Raw genomic sequence first — 15463 nt, 5'->3', positions numbered from 1 at the left:
CCTGCAGAAGCCTGGGAACAAAGCCTGTAGGCACACAAATGGGCACTCATGTAAAGACATGCGCAAGTGTGTGCACACAGACAAAGACGTTTCTAACACACATGTCGACATACATAGAGGATTATGTTCAAATCTCATTGTCTCTCGAGGCTACTCTCACCAAAATCAGACTATAGTGCTTCAATGATGACACACATTCACTATCAATATGTGTGCTTGAATGTATTTGTTCACGGTGCCTGAAATTTCTTCCAGACACATTGTTGAAATTCATAATGTTTGAAATTCTTACATGTCTGTCTTTTTGTTGGAGTTACAGTTGGAGTTGGAGTTGTCTCAGATGCACAATCATTGGTTTATGTCTATGGAACACAGTGTCTGGTATAAAACCACAGCTTCTCATGCACAGTGCTCTTTCATTCCCAATGTCTTAAGCTCAGGTCATCTATGACACATCATGTAAATCACACAATTTCGTTCACATAGTCTTGTCTTACCGACTGTTTAAACCTGCTGTTGGGCGCCTATTTTAGGCAGCATTCTCCTCCCCTTCCGTTTCCTGTCTGTTGCCGTTTTCAACCCCTGACAATTTCAACAATTGTTGTTTTATTGTTTTTGTCATCCCTTCTTTGTGGGGAATTAGTCATCTTTATGACAGTGGTCGCCTTTTCAAGTTATAATGCTCCACTAAAACTAGATACTCCCAACTGTGTTTTCCAGGGGCACTGTTGCTGCAACCTGGGCTCTGCGCTGCTCCGTAACGATTGGGATTAGTTCAAGAAAATACAAACAAACTGTTGCAGCAAGACTATTCCCCAGTGCTGACAAAAGTGCTATAAGTTGAACTCAAACCATGCTTTTTTTGTTGATCAACCTGGTTGGTCAACTGTATCCTCTGACTCTCTCGGAGGGTGTACTGTACTATAATTATGTGCATTACGTTGATATAAATGAATTAACACATCACTCAAGCTAATCTCTACTCATTGCATCTTCCTGTTCCACAGGAACTAACATCTTCTCTCATATTCAAACATATGAGCCCACACACACACACATACCACAGCAAAATTATAGCCAAACACACAGACACACTATGTCTGGACTGTGTCACCGACAGACCAGACCCACGTGAACAGCTTGACCTCCGACCTCAGTGTGTATGATTATTCATCATCATCAGAATGTTGATTGTGGTCCTGTGCTGCTACACACACACCTTATACTCACATTGTTTGCTTTTAATCTAATTTATTTTTCATCTTTATTTATCTGAGGGAAGGTTCATTGTTTTTTCTGCTTCACATTCACACAGTTACATTTAGTCTCATCTGCTGCCCGACTGCAGAACAATGTTATTGATTAAAACCTTATTCACAGCTGCAAAGACTGAGACGGTTTTGATGAGCAGTTACATCTAGACTTTAGCCGATTTTAGGATTTGAAAACACTTTTTCACAGTCCTAATGAGAAAAGAGAAATAAAAGACCACTGGTGATTGTGAATCTTTTTCTTAACAACACTCTCATAAGATACAGTGTATAAACTCAACCCTACAATGATTTTTCCCCCTGTATGCAAAAAAATTCCAAAAAAGAGTCCATGAAAAATGTATATACCACATTTTATTTATTCATTCATACCGAACAAGTGCGAAACATAAGCTCTTTGGCAAAATAGCCAAACCCCAAACGGATATCTGGTGATTTATTCATTTTTCCATCCTACATCCAAACACAGAATGAATATAAATCTGTCTGTAGAGCTTTAGATTTAGTTGAGTATGTAACACATCTGTCCGTCTTGTTGCTGAGGCCGAGACTTTATAAACTCCTCTTCAGAGTTTATAACTCTGAAGAGGACTCAGTCCAAGATGAAACAATAACCCTTAGCGGCCTGGACTGGTGTCAGATTTTCCTACACAGACTGGTATATCCCATGTGCAGCCATAATCCTAAGCTTGAATTTACCAACATAAGAGTTAAGTCAACACTTTTGAAGAGATTCTGTATGTCCACACCCATACGAGAAAAAATGCATTTTAAACCGTCTGTGGCTTCTACTTCTTGGCTCAGCCTCAAAGTGTGTTTGACATACGGTCTGTTTCATGGACTTTTGCATTGGCAAATGAACAATAACTACTGTAAATCTAAACATCTTAAGAACCATACAAAAGAAGCTGTCCCTTTGAAGCTTATGAATTGTTATGATGTCTGCAGAGAGTTCAGGTTTAAATTTACTATCAGCCGAGAGGGTCAAATTTATCGCCCATCTCAGCTTTAAAGCCGGCCAGACGATAAACCCCCTTATCTGTCACATCCTCTCTATTTTCTGATAAGTCCTGGCTCTATTTAAACAGGAAAAGGAAGTCGGACTTCCAACCTTTTGTGGGACTTTGTCTCATCTTCCCATCACTGACATTAACAGGGAGAATCAAATTCTTGTGGTTTGCTCTTGTTTACGCAGCTCTGGGAAGTTCAAATCACTAACACCAAGGACTAAAGGTGAGATGTTTTGTGTCAGTGTGTATATAGCACTAATCTGAGGTTAAGTACATTATGATCCTTAAAACTCAATAAACAAATTCACTTTCTTCACAGTGTAATTGGGAAGTTTGTTGCCAAGAGAATGGACATTTAGTGCCTTTTAGTTGAAAATAAAACACTTGCCTGTGAGTAAGTTATGGGCTCCCTGACAGATGCAAAGGGAGGGCTTCACTAAAAGAGATCACAGCTTGTGAACTTGGGACTTCAAATGTAAACTCTCTTCTTTTTCTGTCTATGTTTTGTTGCCGACTCAGAAATACCATGAAAATAATAATGTGTTCGTTGGTTGAAAAGCCACTTCACCATCTTATTTTGCCATGTTGCTATCTGGTCTTTGGAATGTAAATAATGTATATCTGTAATAACTTCAGGATAACCACAATTCCTGCAACAATCTCTGTGGAAGAAGTAGTGACAGATGGATATCTATTTTGGGAATAAACCTCTCAGTATCAGCTGCATCTCTACACACCCTCATATTACGCGTCTCCAGCATTTCCTAATCTACAGCTAATGAGGTAAACTATTGGAGAGAGTTTTAGCACTCCTGACCCATCGGCTTCTGGCTTCAGTCAAGGGAGCCTTTGTGGATTTAATTCCCACATGGAGCTAAAGTGAAAGGAATGCTGTGAGAAATATACTTCGGAAACAAACGTGGACATCCACATCCAAGGTTATGACAATGCAGAGGTTACAGGGCTACTTCTTCCTATCAATATGACATCATTATTTCATATGAATGACACATGCAATGACATTAAGGTTCGATGTAATCTAATTGATTTATTAACTTTAATCTACTTTGCTGGTTTCATTTTGGATTTTCTATGTTAGCCACTGTTCACAGTGAACAGTACACTAAAGTTAAATCCCTTGAGGATTATTGAAGTAATGGAGTAAAAACCTTTTCTGTCATCTCTTGAATGATAAGTAGAAATGCAGAGAAACATTAAAGCCCAACATGAACTCCAAATTGGGTACGGACATTTTTTACACGTCTTTCACATAAGAAGAACGCAGGAGGAGATTGTCAGAGTCAGACGCGTTTACAACAACAGGAAAATGTCATCCAGACGTGGGTGGTGTCTGGGTAGCACATGCATGAGTCAGGACATGACATCTAAATTCCCCTGCGGAAAGCAAATTTTTTTAATCTTGAGATGTTTACATTCTTTTTTCTATTTGTTTTTTGCATCTGTCACGTGTTAGAAACGTCATCAACACACCAACTCTCTCGCTGTGAATTTTCATTGTCCTGCTGATTCCTCACATGGGTTTGCGCTGACATTTTACGAACATTTTACTGGCAGCTGGCCAGAAAGGTTCTGAAAAATTTCTGGAGCAACTGGCTCAAACATTTGTGTTTCTACAGCCCCACTCGAAAATTTCAAGAACATGTAACTTCTGCAGTCACAAACAATAAGATAGTGTCACCGTTTGGGGACTGGAGAAGTTAATATTAATAAGACAGATTATCTCGATTCTGTACCAGATAACCATCTCAGGGAAATCCACATCTCAGCAACATCCCCAGCCCAGAGCCTGGAAAGCACTGGCCTAGATAGAAACAGATCTGAAAGAATAAATGAATAATGGCTCTGGATAAATATGGCTCTGGAGGATTTTATACATGATTAGTACAGAGGGGGACAGGAAAGGTGAGGCCACAGAACAAAGATGATACCACAAACACCAAGAACCTTTTGTATGAATTATCTACAGACAGCCTATATTTTAGTCTGGTACAGGATTTAGAAAAGGAAAAAAGTCTTTAAATCAGTCCATCTGAAATACTGCATAATTACAAAGGATAAAGTACAGCAACATAATGCTCTGTTCCTGAGATGATGAAAAGATTAAAATTCTAATTCCTGCAAAGAAACAACAATGAAAAAATGGCGTCAAATCAGAAAAAAAAGTTACTTTTAGAAACAAACCTAAATGCATGTGCAAATGCAACAGAATAATCTATAATTAAAAAAGACAAAAAGACAGTGTGACCATTGCTTCCTTCCTAGTTTAATTTAGACATACTTGTACATCTTTCCTGTTTCTCTAAATTAGATTTTTAAAATACACTTAATTGTGCCTGAAATGACCCACTCCACTTACTCACTACCTACTTATGAATACTAAATTTAGTCAGATAGCAGATACATTCACACACTCAGAGTTCTCTAAAAAATAATAATACAGCAAATACTTAGTTTTGGGCACAATGTTAACACATAGTTTTAGTTCTAGCTCACTAGAAGCCATAAAAGGGAAACTATTCTAAAAACAGTTAATTCAAATGAAATCCAAAATGAGCTGAGAAGTGAATGGGAAAGAAAAAAACCATTCACACACATAGATTTAAAAATCTTTAAGATTCAAAAAACAGTGCACTACAAAAGGGGACAGTTGACAAAGTTGAATCCAACTTTGTACAAAGATCCTCAAATGTGCTTCAAGCGAGAGCCAGGCAAGAGTCAAATACAATCATCTTGATTCCAAAGGAAAAAGTAGCACAAAGTTGGAACCAATTTAGGGGTTTAGTGTGTTTGTCGTTTTTGAAAGTTTGAAAACAATAATTGCCTGTCTGTGTGCTTACAAAACTCAATAAAATACTGTGTGTGTGTGTATGGGTTTGTTTGCGTGAGCGTGTGGTACAGAGATGATATCTCAAACTGCCATCTATCATCAAGAAAATCACTCTACTATTCACTGAATTGCAGAGATAATAGACTCAATTCCCTCTTTGTGTGTGTGTGTGTGTGTGTGTGTGTGTGTATGTTAGCCCACTGCTGCACCTGGGTGACATGAAGTTTGAGAGAGTAACTGGGATAATTTAGTCATTGAGAAAGAGATAAGAGTTAGAAGGTAATCAGACATGTATTTAAGTATTTAAAGCTGTCTGATCAGTAGGTCTGATTAAACCTCACCAGTCACAACAAATCTCTGAGACAATGTAAGGGCCCCTCTTAACAGCTCCAACTGTATATTAACTAGCAGGTGCTTGATTTCAGCAACATATACAACTGTATGATGATGATGCCAGAATGTGCTTATGTGCTAATTTGAGCTCCCTGTTTTTGTCAATTTTTTTCTACTGACATGGATACATACATTTAAACTGTGATAGGCAATTCAATTTCGATGTACTCAGATATTTAATGTAACAAATGTGGGCAAGAACATATTGACATATATTTATAAAAAAGAAACAAAGCCTTGGACATCTGAATTTTTGTTGCACGCTACAGTTAATATGATCCTAAACGTACAGTAAAGATAAAATACTAATATGTCAGCAATATTTTCTGTTTATGGTCTGTTAAATTAGAAATGTGTAAAAATATAGGAACATCGTTAAAAAGAGAAGACATGAAATATTAAGAAAATAGTCATTTGAGCCAAAAGAGGGAAAGAGGCTCCCGGAAGTGTTATTGCCCAAATTGCAACACATTGCATTGTAAAATAAAATTAAGAATGTCGTTCAAATTTTTTTTTTATATTGGCACATATAAGTGTGGTGGGCCCCAGTGTCCTAATGGATAAGGCACTGGCCTGCAAAGCCAGGGATTGTAGTGTCGTGGCAATTTCTACAATCCTACTACCAACAAGGAAACTAGTCTCAAAATTCTTACAGTATTGTCACCTTGTTTTAATGCTCTAGCATGGTGCATACCACAAAGTTTAGTTTGTAATATGCACCCAGATAGAAAACAGTTCATTTCTTTTATGCATTCAGCTAACCCCTCCCATTCTGGAGGGGGTGTGTTAAACAGGAAAAGGTTGAGATCCTTCGATCACATGAATAATACAATGCCTAGTCTAGAGCAATCAGGCCAATATACATTCAGTGTCTACAGGAAAAATTATAATAAAGGATACATTGTCTAGAGAAAATTAGGTTACAGTGTCTACAGCAGTCAGGCCAATATACATTCAGTGTCTACACTTGCTTGACAAGTGACGTCACTGTTAGCTCGTCGCTATGGCTGCTAGCTTGTAATATATGTCATCCATTAACAGGCTGAAAACAAGGTGGTCATAGTTATATTGGTAAGGGTAGCATGTAGCCTAGCTCCTAAGCCGGAGCTAACCAAGTATTACCTTAGACGTACCGGCTCCGCTGTCTGTCTTCCAAAGTCACAATCAGTTTCCGTAGTGGTTATCACGTTCGCCTAACACGCGAAAGGTCCCTGCTTGGAGACCGGGCGGAAACATACGTTTTTCTCCTGGAGCTCACCAGAGGGTTCAAGTCCCATCTGGGGTGATTAACAGCATCGTGGGGCAGCGTAAGCGTGCTGGGCCCATTACCCAGAGGTCGATAAATCGAAACTATCCTCTGCTAACAATTTCTTTGCCAGGATGTGATTGTCAGCAAATATTTCACAAAGAGGGACTACAGCTGTTTAATACTGTACCTCCTTGAGTTGGTAAATAGGGAACTGTACACTCTCAGACACTTTGGTCCTAAATCTTTCCCCAGACAAGTCAATACCCAACCACACCCCAAGTCCTGTGACTCCAATGATTCACACAATATCAAGTTGGATCTATGACTAGTAGTTAACCAAAGCATTCACACCTCATCTCGGGAGACACCAGTGACCCACGAGCTGGTGGAGGTGTCAACGACCTATCTGTTTAACCCAACGACTGTCAACACAAAGACCTAAAGAGGTTAAATACCTGAAAGCTTCCAGTTAGAGGTGAACAAGCCTTTTGGATGAGAGGCAAAATGTCTACAAGAAACACAAGCAAACCAAGTTGCCTGTGCACATGTCACTGTAAGGCGCCAAGTTTTCGAGGAAAATCAGACGGAAAAACACATCCGATTGGGCCCCAGTGGCCTAATGGATAAGGCACTGGCCTCCTAAGCCAGAGATTGTGGGTTCAAGTCCCATCTGGGGTGATTAAGAGCAGAGTGGCGCAGCGGAAGCGTGCTGGGCCCATATCCCAGAGGTCGATAGATCGAAACTATCCTCTGCTAACAGTTTTTTTGCCAGGATGTGATTGAGGCAGTTTTATGATTGGGTGGGCGTGGTCACGTGGTACCTGTCACCTCTCCTCGTTAGTATAGTGGACAGTATCTCCGCCTGTCACGCGGAAGACCGGGGTTCGATTCCCCGACGGGGAGTATGAATCTTTAACATATTTAATCAGTATTAACTGATGTAACACCGTCCGATAACGACCTAATTACAGCGCTCAGTTGCCGTAGTGTAGTGGTTATCAGGTTCGCCTCACACGCGAAAGGTCCCCGGTTCGAAACCGGGCGGAAACACTTATTCTTTGTTTTCACTTGCTTGACAAGTGACGTCACCGTTAGCTCGTCACTATGGCTGCTAGCTTGTAATGTATGTCATCCGTTAACAGGCTGAAAACAAGGTGGTCATAGTTATATTGGTAAGGGTAGCATGTAGCCTAGCTCCTAAGCCGGAGCTAACCAAGTATTACCTTAGACGTACCGGCTCCGCTGTCTGTCTGCCAAAGTCACAATCAGTTTCCGTAGTGTAGTGGTTATCACGTTCGCCTAACACGCGAAAGGTCCCCGGTTCGAGACCGGGCGGAAACAAACATTTTTCTCCTGGAGCTCACCAGAGGGTTCAAGTCCCATCTGGGGTGATTAACAGCATAGTGGGGCAGCGGAAGCGCGCTGGGCCCATTACCCAGAGGTCGATAAATCGAAACTATCCTCTCCTAGCAATGTTTTACCAGGATGTGATTGTCAGTCAATATTTCAACAAGAGGGACTACAGCTGTTTAACACAGCACCTTCTTAAGTTGGTAAATAAGGAACTGTACTCTTAAACCAGGGATATGGGTTCAAGTCCCATCTGGGGTGATTAAGAGCAGAGTGGCGCAGCGGAAGCGTACTGGGCCCATAACCCAGAGGTCGATAGATCGAAACTATCCTCTGCTAACAATTTCTTTGCCAGGATGTGATTGTCAGCAAATATTTCACAAAGAGGGACTACAGCTGTTTAATACTGTACCTCCTTGAGGTGGTAGATAGGCACTGTCCTGCTTGTGTTTCTTAAAATTGTTCATTTGCAATCCAAAATGGTTCTTTTCTTTCAAACAAATTAAAGGGAGCTTTCTGTTATTTAACCTCTGTGGATCAGCCACTCTCAGACACTGTGGTCCTAAATCTTTCCCCAGACAAGTCAATACCCAACCACACCCCAAGTCCTGTGACTCCAATGATTCACACAATATCAAGTTGGATCTATGACTAGTAGTTAACCAAAGCATTCACACCTCATCTCGGGAGACACCAGTGACCCACGAGCTGGTGGAGGTGTCAACGACCTATCTGTTTAACCCAACGACTGTCAACACAAAGACCTAAAGAGGTTAAATACCTGAAAGCTTCCAGTTAGAGGTGAACAAGCCTTTTGGATGAGAGGCAAAATGTCTACAAGAAACACAAGCAAACCAAGTTGCCTGTGCACATGTCACTGTAAGGCGCCAAGTTTTCGAGAAAAATCAGACGGAAAAACACATCCGATTGGGCCCCAGTGGCCTAATGGATAAGGCACTGGCCTCCTAAGCCAGGGATTGTGGGTTCAAGTCCCATCTGGGGTGATTAACAGCATCGTGGGGCAGCGTAAGCGTGCTGGGCCCATTACCCAGAGGTCGATAAATCGAAACTATCCTCTGCTAACAATTTCTTTGCCAGGATGTGATTGTCAGCAAATATTTCACAAAGAGGGACTACAGCTGTTTAATACTGTACCTCCTTGAGTTGGTAAATAGGGAACTGTACACTCTCAGACACTTTGGTCCTAAATCTTTCCCCAGACAAGTCAATACCCAACCACACCCCAAGTCCTGTGACTCCAATGATTCACACAATATCAAGTTGGATCTATGACTAGTAGTTAACCAAAGCATTCACACCTCATCTCGGGAGACACCAGTGACCCACGAGCTGGTGGAGGTGTCAACGACCTATCTGTTTAACCCAACGACTGTCAACACAAAGACCTAAAGAGGTTAAATACCTGAAAGCTTCCAGTTAGAGGTGAACAAGCCTTTTGGATGAGAGGCAAAATGTCTACAAGAAACACAAGCAAACCAAGTTGCCTGTGCACATGTCACTGTAAGGCGCCAAGTTTTCGAGGAAAATCAGACGGAAAAACACATCCGATTGGGCCCCAGTGGCCTAATGGATAAGGCACTGGCCTCCTAAGCCAGAGATTGTGGGTTCAAGTCCCATCTGGGGTGATTAAGAGCAGAGTGGCGCAGCGGAAGCGTGCTGGGCCCATATCCCAGAGGTCGATAGATCGAAACTATCCTCTGCTAACAGGTTTTTTGCCAGGATGTGATTGAGGCAGTTTTATGATTGGGTGGGCGTGGTCACGTGGTACCTGTCACCTCTCCTCGTTAGTATAGTGGACAGTATCTCCGCCTGTCACGCGGAAGACCGGGGTTCGATTCCCCGACGGGGAGTATGAATCTTTAACATATTTAATCAGTATTAACTGATGTAACACCGTCCGATAACGACCTAATTACAGCGCTCAGTTGCCGTAGTGTAGTGGTTATCACGTTCGCCTCACACGCGAAAGGTCCCCGGTTCGAAACCGGGCGGAAACACTTATTCTTTGTTTTCACTTGCTTGACAAGTGACGTCACCGTTAGCTCGTCACTATGGCTGCTAGCTTGTAATGTATGTCATCCGTTAACAGGCTGAAAACAAGGTGGTCATAGTTATATTGGTAAGGGTAGCATGTAGCCTAGCTCCTAAGCCGGAGCTAACCAAGTATTACCTTAGACGTACCGGCTCCGCTGTCTGTCTGCCAAAGTCACAATCAGTTTCCGTAGTGTAGTGGTTATCACGTTCGCCTAACACGCGAAAGGTCCCCGGTTCGAGACCGGGCGGAAACAAACATTTTTCTCCTGGAGCTCACCAGAGGGTTCAAGTCCCATCTGGGGTGATTAACAGCATAGTGGGGCAGCGGAAGCGCGCTGGGCCCATTACCCAGAGGTCGATAAATCGAAACTATCCTCTCCTAGCAATGTTTTACCAGGATGTGATTGTCAGTCAATATTTCAACAAGAGGGACTACAGCTGTTTAACACAGCACCTTCTTAAGTTGGTAAATAAGGAACTGTACTCTTAAACCAGGGATATGGGTTCAAGTCCCATCTGGGGTGATTAAGAGCAGAGTGGCGCAGCGGAAGCGTACTGGGCCCATAACCCAGAGGTCGATAGATCGAAACTATCCTCTGCTAACAATTTCTTTGCCAGGATGTGATTGTCAGCAAAAATTTCACAAAGAGGGACTACAGCTGTTTAATACTGTACCTCCTTGAGGTGGTAGATAGGCACTGTCCTGCTTGTGTTTCTTAAAATTGTTCATTTGCAATCCAAAATGGTTCTTTTCTTTCAAACAAATTAAAGGGAGCTTTCTGTTATTTAACCTCTGTGGATCAGCCACTCTCAGACACTGTGGTCCTAAATCTTTCCCCAGACAAGTCAATACCCAACCACACCCCAAGTCCTGTGACTCCAATGATTCACACAATATCAAGTTGGATCTATGACTAGTAGTTAACCAAAGCATTCACACCTCATCTCGGGAGACACCAGTGACCCACGAGCTGGTGGAGGTGTCAACGACCTATCTGTTTAACCCAACGACTGTCAACACAAAGACCTAAAGAGGTTAAATACCTGAAAGCTTCCAGTTAGAGGTGAACAAGCCTTTTGGATGAGAGGCAAAATGTCTACAAGAAACACAAGCAAACCAAGTTGCCTGTGCACATGTCACTGTAAGGCGCCAAGTTTTCGAGAAAAATCAGACGGAAAAACACATCCGATTGGGCCCCAGTGGCCTAATGGATAAGGCACTGGCCTCCTAAGCCAGGGATTGTGGGTTCAAGTCCCATCTGGGGTGATTAACAGCAGAGTGGCGCAGCGGAAGCGTGCTGGGCCCATAACCCAGAGGTCGATAGATCGAAACTATCCTCTGCTAACAGTTTTTTTGCCAGGATGTGATTGAGGCAGTTTTATGATTGGGTGGGCGTGGTCACGTGGTACCTGTCACCTCTCCTCGTTAGTAAAGTGGACAGTATCTCCGCCTGTCACGCGGAAGACCGGGGTTCGATTCCCCGACGGGGAGTATGACTCTTTAACATATTTAATCAGTATTAACTGATGTAACACCGTCCGATAACGACCTAATTACAGCGCTCAGTTTCCGTAGTGTAGTGGTTATCACGTTCGCCTCACACGCGAAAGGTCCCCGGTTCGAAACCGGGCGGAAACACTTATTCTTTGTTTTCACTTGCTTGACAAGTGACGTCACCGTTAGCTCGTCACTATGGCTGCTAGCTTGTAATGTATGTCATCCGTTAACAGGCTGAAAACAAGGTGGTCATAGTTATATTGGTAAGGGTAGCATGTAGCCTAGCTCCTAAGCCGGAGCTAACCAAGTATTACCTTAGACGTACCGGCTCCGCTGTCTGTCTGCCAAAGTCACAATCAGTTTCCGTAGTGTAGTGGTTATCACGTTCGCCTAACACGCGAAAGGTCCCCGGTTCGAGACCGGGCGGAAACAAACGTTTTTCTCCTGGAGCTCACCAGAGGGTTCAAGTCCCATCTGGGGTGATTAACAGCATAGTGGGGCGGCGGAAGCGCGCTGGGCCCATTACCCAGAGGTCGATAAATCGAAACTATCCTCTCCTAGCAATGTTTTACCAGGATGTGATTGTCAGTAAATATTTCAACAAGAGGGACTACAGCTGTTTAACACAGCACCTTCTTAAGTTGGTAAATAAGGAACTGTACTCTTAAACCAGGGATATGGGTTCAAGTCCCATCTGGGGTGATTAAGAGCAGAGTGGCGCAGCGGAAGCGTGCTGGGCCCATAACCCAGAGGTCGATAGATCGAAACTATCCTCTGCTAACAATTTCTTTGCCAGGATGTGATTGTCAGCAAATATTTCACAAAGAGGGACTACAGCTGTTTAATACTGTACCTCCTTGAGGTGGTAGATAGGCACTGTCCTGCTTGTGTTTCTTAAAATTGTTCATTTCCAATCCAAAATGGTTCTTTTCTTTCAAACAAATTAAAGGGAGCTTTCTGTTATTTAACCTCTGTGGATCAGCCACTCTCAGACACTGTGGTCCTAAATCTTTCCCCAGACAAGTCAATACCCAACCACACCCCAAGTCCTGTGACTCCAATGATTCACACAATATCAAGTTGGATCTATGACTAGTAGTTAACCAAAGCATTCACACCTCATCTCGGGAGACACCAGTGACCCACGAGCTGGTGGAGGTGTCAACGACCTATCTGTTTAACCCAACGACTGTCAACACAAAGACCTAAAGAGGTTAAATACCTGAAAGCTTCCAGTTAGAGGTGAACAAGCCTTTTGGATGAGAGGCAAAATGTCTACAAGAAACACAAGCAAACCAAGTTGCCTGTGCACATGTCACTGTAAGGCGCCAAGTTTTCGAGAAAAATCAGACGGAAAAACACATCCGATTGGGCCCCAGTGGCCTAATGGATAAGGCACTGGCCTCCTAAGCCAGGGATTGTGGGTTCAAGTCCCATCTGGGGTGATTAACAGCAGAGTGGCGCAGCGGAAGCGTGCTGGGCCCATAACCCAGAGGTCGATAGATCGAAACTATCCTCTGCTAACAGTTTTTTTGCCAGGATGTGATTGAGGCAGTTTTATGATTGGGTGGGCGTGGTCACGTGGTACCTGTCACCTCTCCTCGTTAGTATAGTGGACAGTATCTCCGCCTGTCACGCGGAAGACCGGGGTTCGATTCCCCGACGGGGAGTATGACTCTTTAACATATTTAATCAGTATTAACTGATGTAACACCGTCCGATAACGACCTAATTATAGCGCTCAGTTTCCGTAGTGTAGTGGTTATCACGTTCGCCTCACACGCGAAAGGTCCCCGGTTCGAAACCGGGCGGAAACACTTATTCTTTGTTTTCACTTGCTTGACAAGTGACGTCACCGTTAGCTCGTCACTATGGCTGCTAGCTTGTAATGTATGTCATCCGTTAACAGGCTGAAAACAAGGTGGTCATAGTTATATTGGTAAGGGTAGCATGTAGCCTAGCTCCTAAGCCGGAGCTAACCAAGTATTACCTTAGACGTACCGGCTCCGCTGTCTGTCTGCCAAAGTCACAATCAGTTTCCGTAGTGTAGTGGTTATCACGTTCGCCTAACACGCGAAAGGTCCCCGGTTCGAGACCGGGCGGAAACAAACGTTTTTCTCCTGGAGCTCACCAGAGGGTTCAAGTCCCATCTGGGGTGATTAACAGCATAGTGGGGCAGCGGAAGCGCGCTGGGCCCATTACCCAGAGGTCGATAAATCGAAACTATCCTCTCCTAGCAATGTTTTACCAGGATGTGATTGTCAGTAAATATTTCAACAAGAGGGACTACAGCTGTTTAACACAGCACCTTCTTAAGTTGGTAAATAAGGAACTGTACTCTTAAACCAGGGATATGGGTTCAAGTCCCATCTGGGGTGATTAAGAGCAGAGTGGCGCAGCGGAAGCGTGCTGGGCCCATAACCCAGAGGTCGATAGATCGAAACTATCCTCTGCTAACAATTTCTTTGCCAGGATGTGATTGTCAGCAAATATTTCACAAAGAGGGACTACAGCTGTTTAATACTGTACCTCCTTGAGGTGGTAGATAGGCACTGTCCTGCTTGTGTTTCTTAAAATTGTTCATTTCCAATCCAAAATGGTTCTTTTCTTTCAAACAAATTAAAGGGAGCTTTCTGTTATTTAACCTCTGTGGATCAGCCACTCTCAGACACTGTGGTCCTAAATCTTTCCCCAGACAAGTCAATACCCAACCACACCCCAAGTCCTGTGACTCCAATGATTCACACAATATCAAGTTGGATCTATGACTAGTAGTTAACCAAAGCATTCACACCTCATCTCGGGAGACACCAGTGACCCACGAGCTGGTGGAGGTGTCAACGACCTATCTGTTTAACCCAACGACTGTCAACACAAAGACCTAAAGAGGTTAAATACCTGAAAGCTTCCAGTTAGAGGTGAACAAGCCTTTTGGATGAGAGGCAAAATGTCTACAAGAAACACAAGCAAACCAAGTTGCCTGTGCACATGTCACTGTAAGGCGCCAAGTTTTCGAGATAAATCAGACGGAAAAACACATCCGATTGGGCCCCAGTGGCCTAATGGATAAGGCACTGGCCTCCTAAGCCAGGGATTGTGGGTTCAAGTCCCATCTGGGGTGATTAACAGCAGAGTGGCGCAGCGGAAGCGTGCTGGGCCCATAACCCAGAGGTCGATAGATCGAAACTATCCTCTGCTAACAGTTTTTTTGCCAGGATGTGATTGAGGCAGTTTTATGATTGGGTGGGCGTGGTCACGTGGTACCTGTCACCTCTCCTCGTTAGTATAGTGGACAGTATCTCCGCCTGTCACGCGGAAGACCGGGGTTCGATTCCCCGACGGGGAGTATGACTCTTTAACATATTTAATCAGTATTAACTGATGTAACACCGTCCGATAACGACCTAATTACAGCGCTCAGTTTCCGTAGTGTAGTGGTTATCACGTTCGCCTCACACGCGAAAGGTCCCCGGTTCGAAACCGGGCGGAAACACTTATTCTTTGTTTTCACTTGCTTGACAAGTGACGTCACCGTTAGCTCGTCACTATGGCTGCTAGCTTGTAATGTATGTCATCCGTTAACAGGCTGAAAACAAGGTGGTCATAGTTATATTGGTAAGGGTAGCATGTAGCCTAGCTCCTAAGCCGGAGCTAACCAAGTATTACCTTAGACGTACCGGCTCCGCTGTCTGTCTGCCAAAGTCACAATCAGTTTCCGTAGTGTAGTGGTTATCACGTTCGCCTAACACGCGAAAGGTCCCCGGTTCGAGACCGGGCGGAAACAAACGT

General features: G+C 43.3%; 1 protein-coding gene and 19 non-coding genes across 20 annotated transcripts in view; 19 read left to right on the top strand and 1 right to left on the bottom strand.

Moving 5' to 3' along the window:
* The window catches only part of sema3h (sema domain, immunoglobulin domain (Ig), short basic domain, secreted, (semaphorin) 3H), a 186804-nt gene that overhangs the window by 46546 nt on the left and 124795 nt on the right, over positions 1 to 15463 (bottom strand). The gene's annotated exons all lie outside the window — the stretch shown is intronic.
* On the top strand, positions 7377 to 7449 carry trnar-ccu (transfer RNA arginine (anticodon CCU)). The gene has a single exon. It is a non-coding gene; the product is annotated as a tRNA-Arg (tRNA).
* Positions 7603 to 7674, top strand: trnad-guc (transfer RNA aspartic acid (anticodon GUC)). The gene has a single exon. It is a non-coding gene; the product is annotated as a tRNA-Asp (tRNA).
* On the top strand, positions 8040 to 8112 carry trnav-aac (transfer RNA valine (anticodon AAC)). The gene has a single exon. It is a non-coding gene; the product is annotated as a tRNA-Val (tRNA).
* Positions 9053 to 9125, top strand: trnar-ccu (transfer RNA arginine (anticodon CCU)). The gene has a single exon. It is a non-coding gene; the product is annotated as a tRNA-Arg (tRNA).
* trnar-ccu (transfer RNA arginine (anticodon CCU)) lies at positions 9695 to 9767 on the top strand. The gene has a single exon. It is a non-coding gene; the product is annotated as a tRNA-Arg (tRNA).
* Positions 9921 to 9992, top strand: trnad-guc (transfer RNA aspartic acid (anticodon GUC)). The gene has a single exon. It is a non-coding gene; the product is annotated as a tRNA-Asp (tRNA).
* Positions 10067 to 10139, top strand: trnav-cac (transfer RNA valine (anticodon CAC)). Its single transcript has one exon. It is a non-coding gene; the product is annotated as a tRNA-Val (tRNA).
* Positions 10358 to 10430, top strand: trnav-aac (transfer RNA valine (anticodon AAC)). The gene has a single exon. It is a non-coding gene; the product is annotated as a tRNA-Val (tRNA).
* On the top strand, positions 11371 to 11443 carry trnar-ccu (transfer RNA arginine (anticodon CCU)). The gene has a single exon. It is a non-coding gene; the product is annotated as a tRNA-Arg (tRNA).
* trnav-cac (transfer RNA valine (anticodon CAC)) lies at positions 11743 to 11815 on the top strand. The gene has a single exon. It is a non-coding gene; the product is annotated as a tRNA-Val (tRNA).
* On the top strand, positions 12034 to 12106 carry trnav-aac (transfer RNA valine (anticodon AAC)). Its single transcript has one exon. It is a non-coding gene; the product is annotated as a tRNA-Val (tRNA).
* Positions 13047 to 13119, top strand: trnar-ccu (transfer RNA arginine (anticodon CCU)). The gene has a single exon. It is a non-coding gene; the product is annotated as a tRNA-Arg (tRNA).
* Positions 13273 to 13344, top strand: trnad-guc (transfer RNA aspartic acid (anticodon GUC)). The gene has a single exon. It is a non-coding gene; the product is annotated as a tRNA-Asp (tRNA).
* On the top strand, positions 13419 to 13491 carry trnav-cac (transfer RNA valine (anticodon CAC)). The gene has a single exon. It is a non-coding gene; the product is annotated as a tRNA-Val (tRNA).
* Positions 13710 to 13782, top strand: trnav-aac (transfer RNA valine (anticodon AAC)). The gene has a single exon. It is a non-coding gene; the product is annotated as a tRNA-Val (tRNA).
* trnar-ccu (transfer RNA arginine (anticodon CCU)) lies at positions 14723 to 14795 on the top strand. Its single transcript has one exon. It is a non-coding gene; the product is annotated as a tRNA-Arg (tRNA).
* Positions 14949 to 15020, top strand: trnad-guc (transfer RNA aspartic acid (anticodon GUC)). The gene has a single exon. It is a non-coding gene; the product is annotated as a tRNA-Asp (tRNA).
* Positions 15095 to 15167, top strand: trnav-cac (transfer RNA valine (anticodon CAC)). The gene has a single exon. It is a non-coding gene; the product is annotated as a tRNA-Val (tRNA).
* On the top strand, positions 15386 to 15458 carry trnav-aac (transfer RNA valine (anticodon AAC)). Its single transcript has one exon. It is a non-coding gene; the product is annotated as a tRNA-Val (tRNA).

Source organism: Limanda limanda, chromosome 7 (assembly GCF_963576545.1).
Source record: "Limanda limanda chromosome 7, fLimLim1.1, whole genome shotgun sequence".
NCBI classification, from domain to species: Eukaryota; Metazoa; Chordata; class Actinopteri; order Pleuronectiformes; family Pleuronectidae; genus Limanda; species Limanda limanda.
This window is presented reverse-complemented; position numbering and strand designations above follow the sequence as displayed.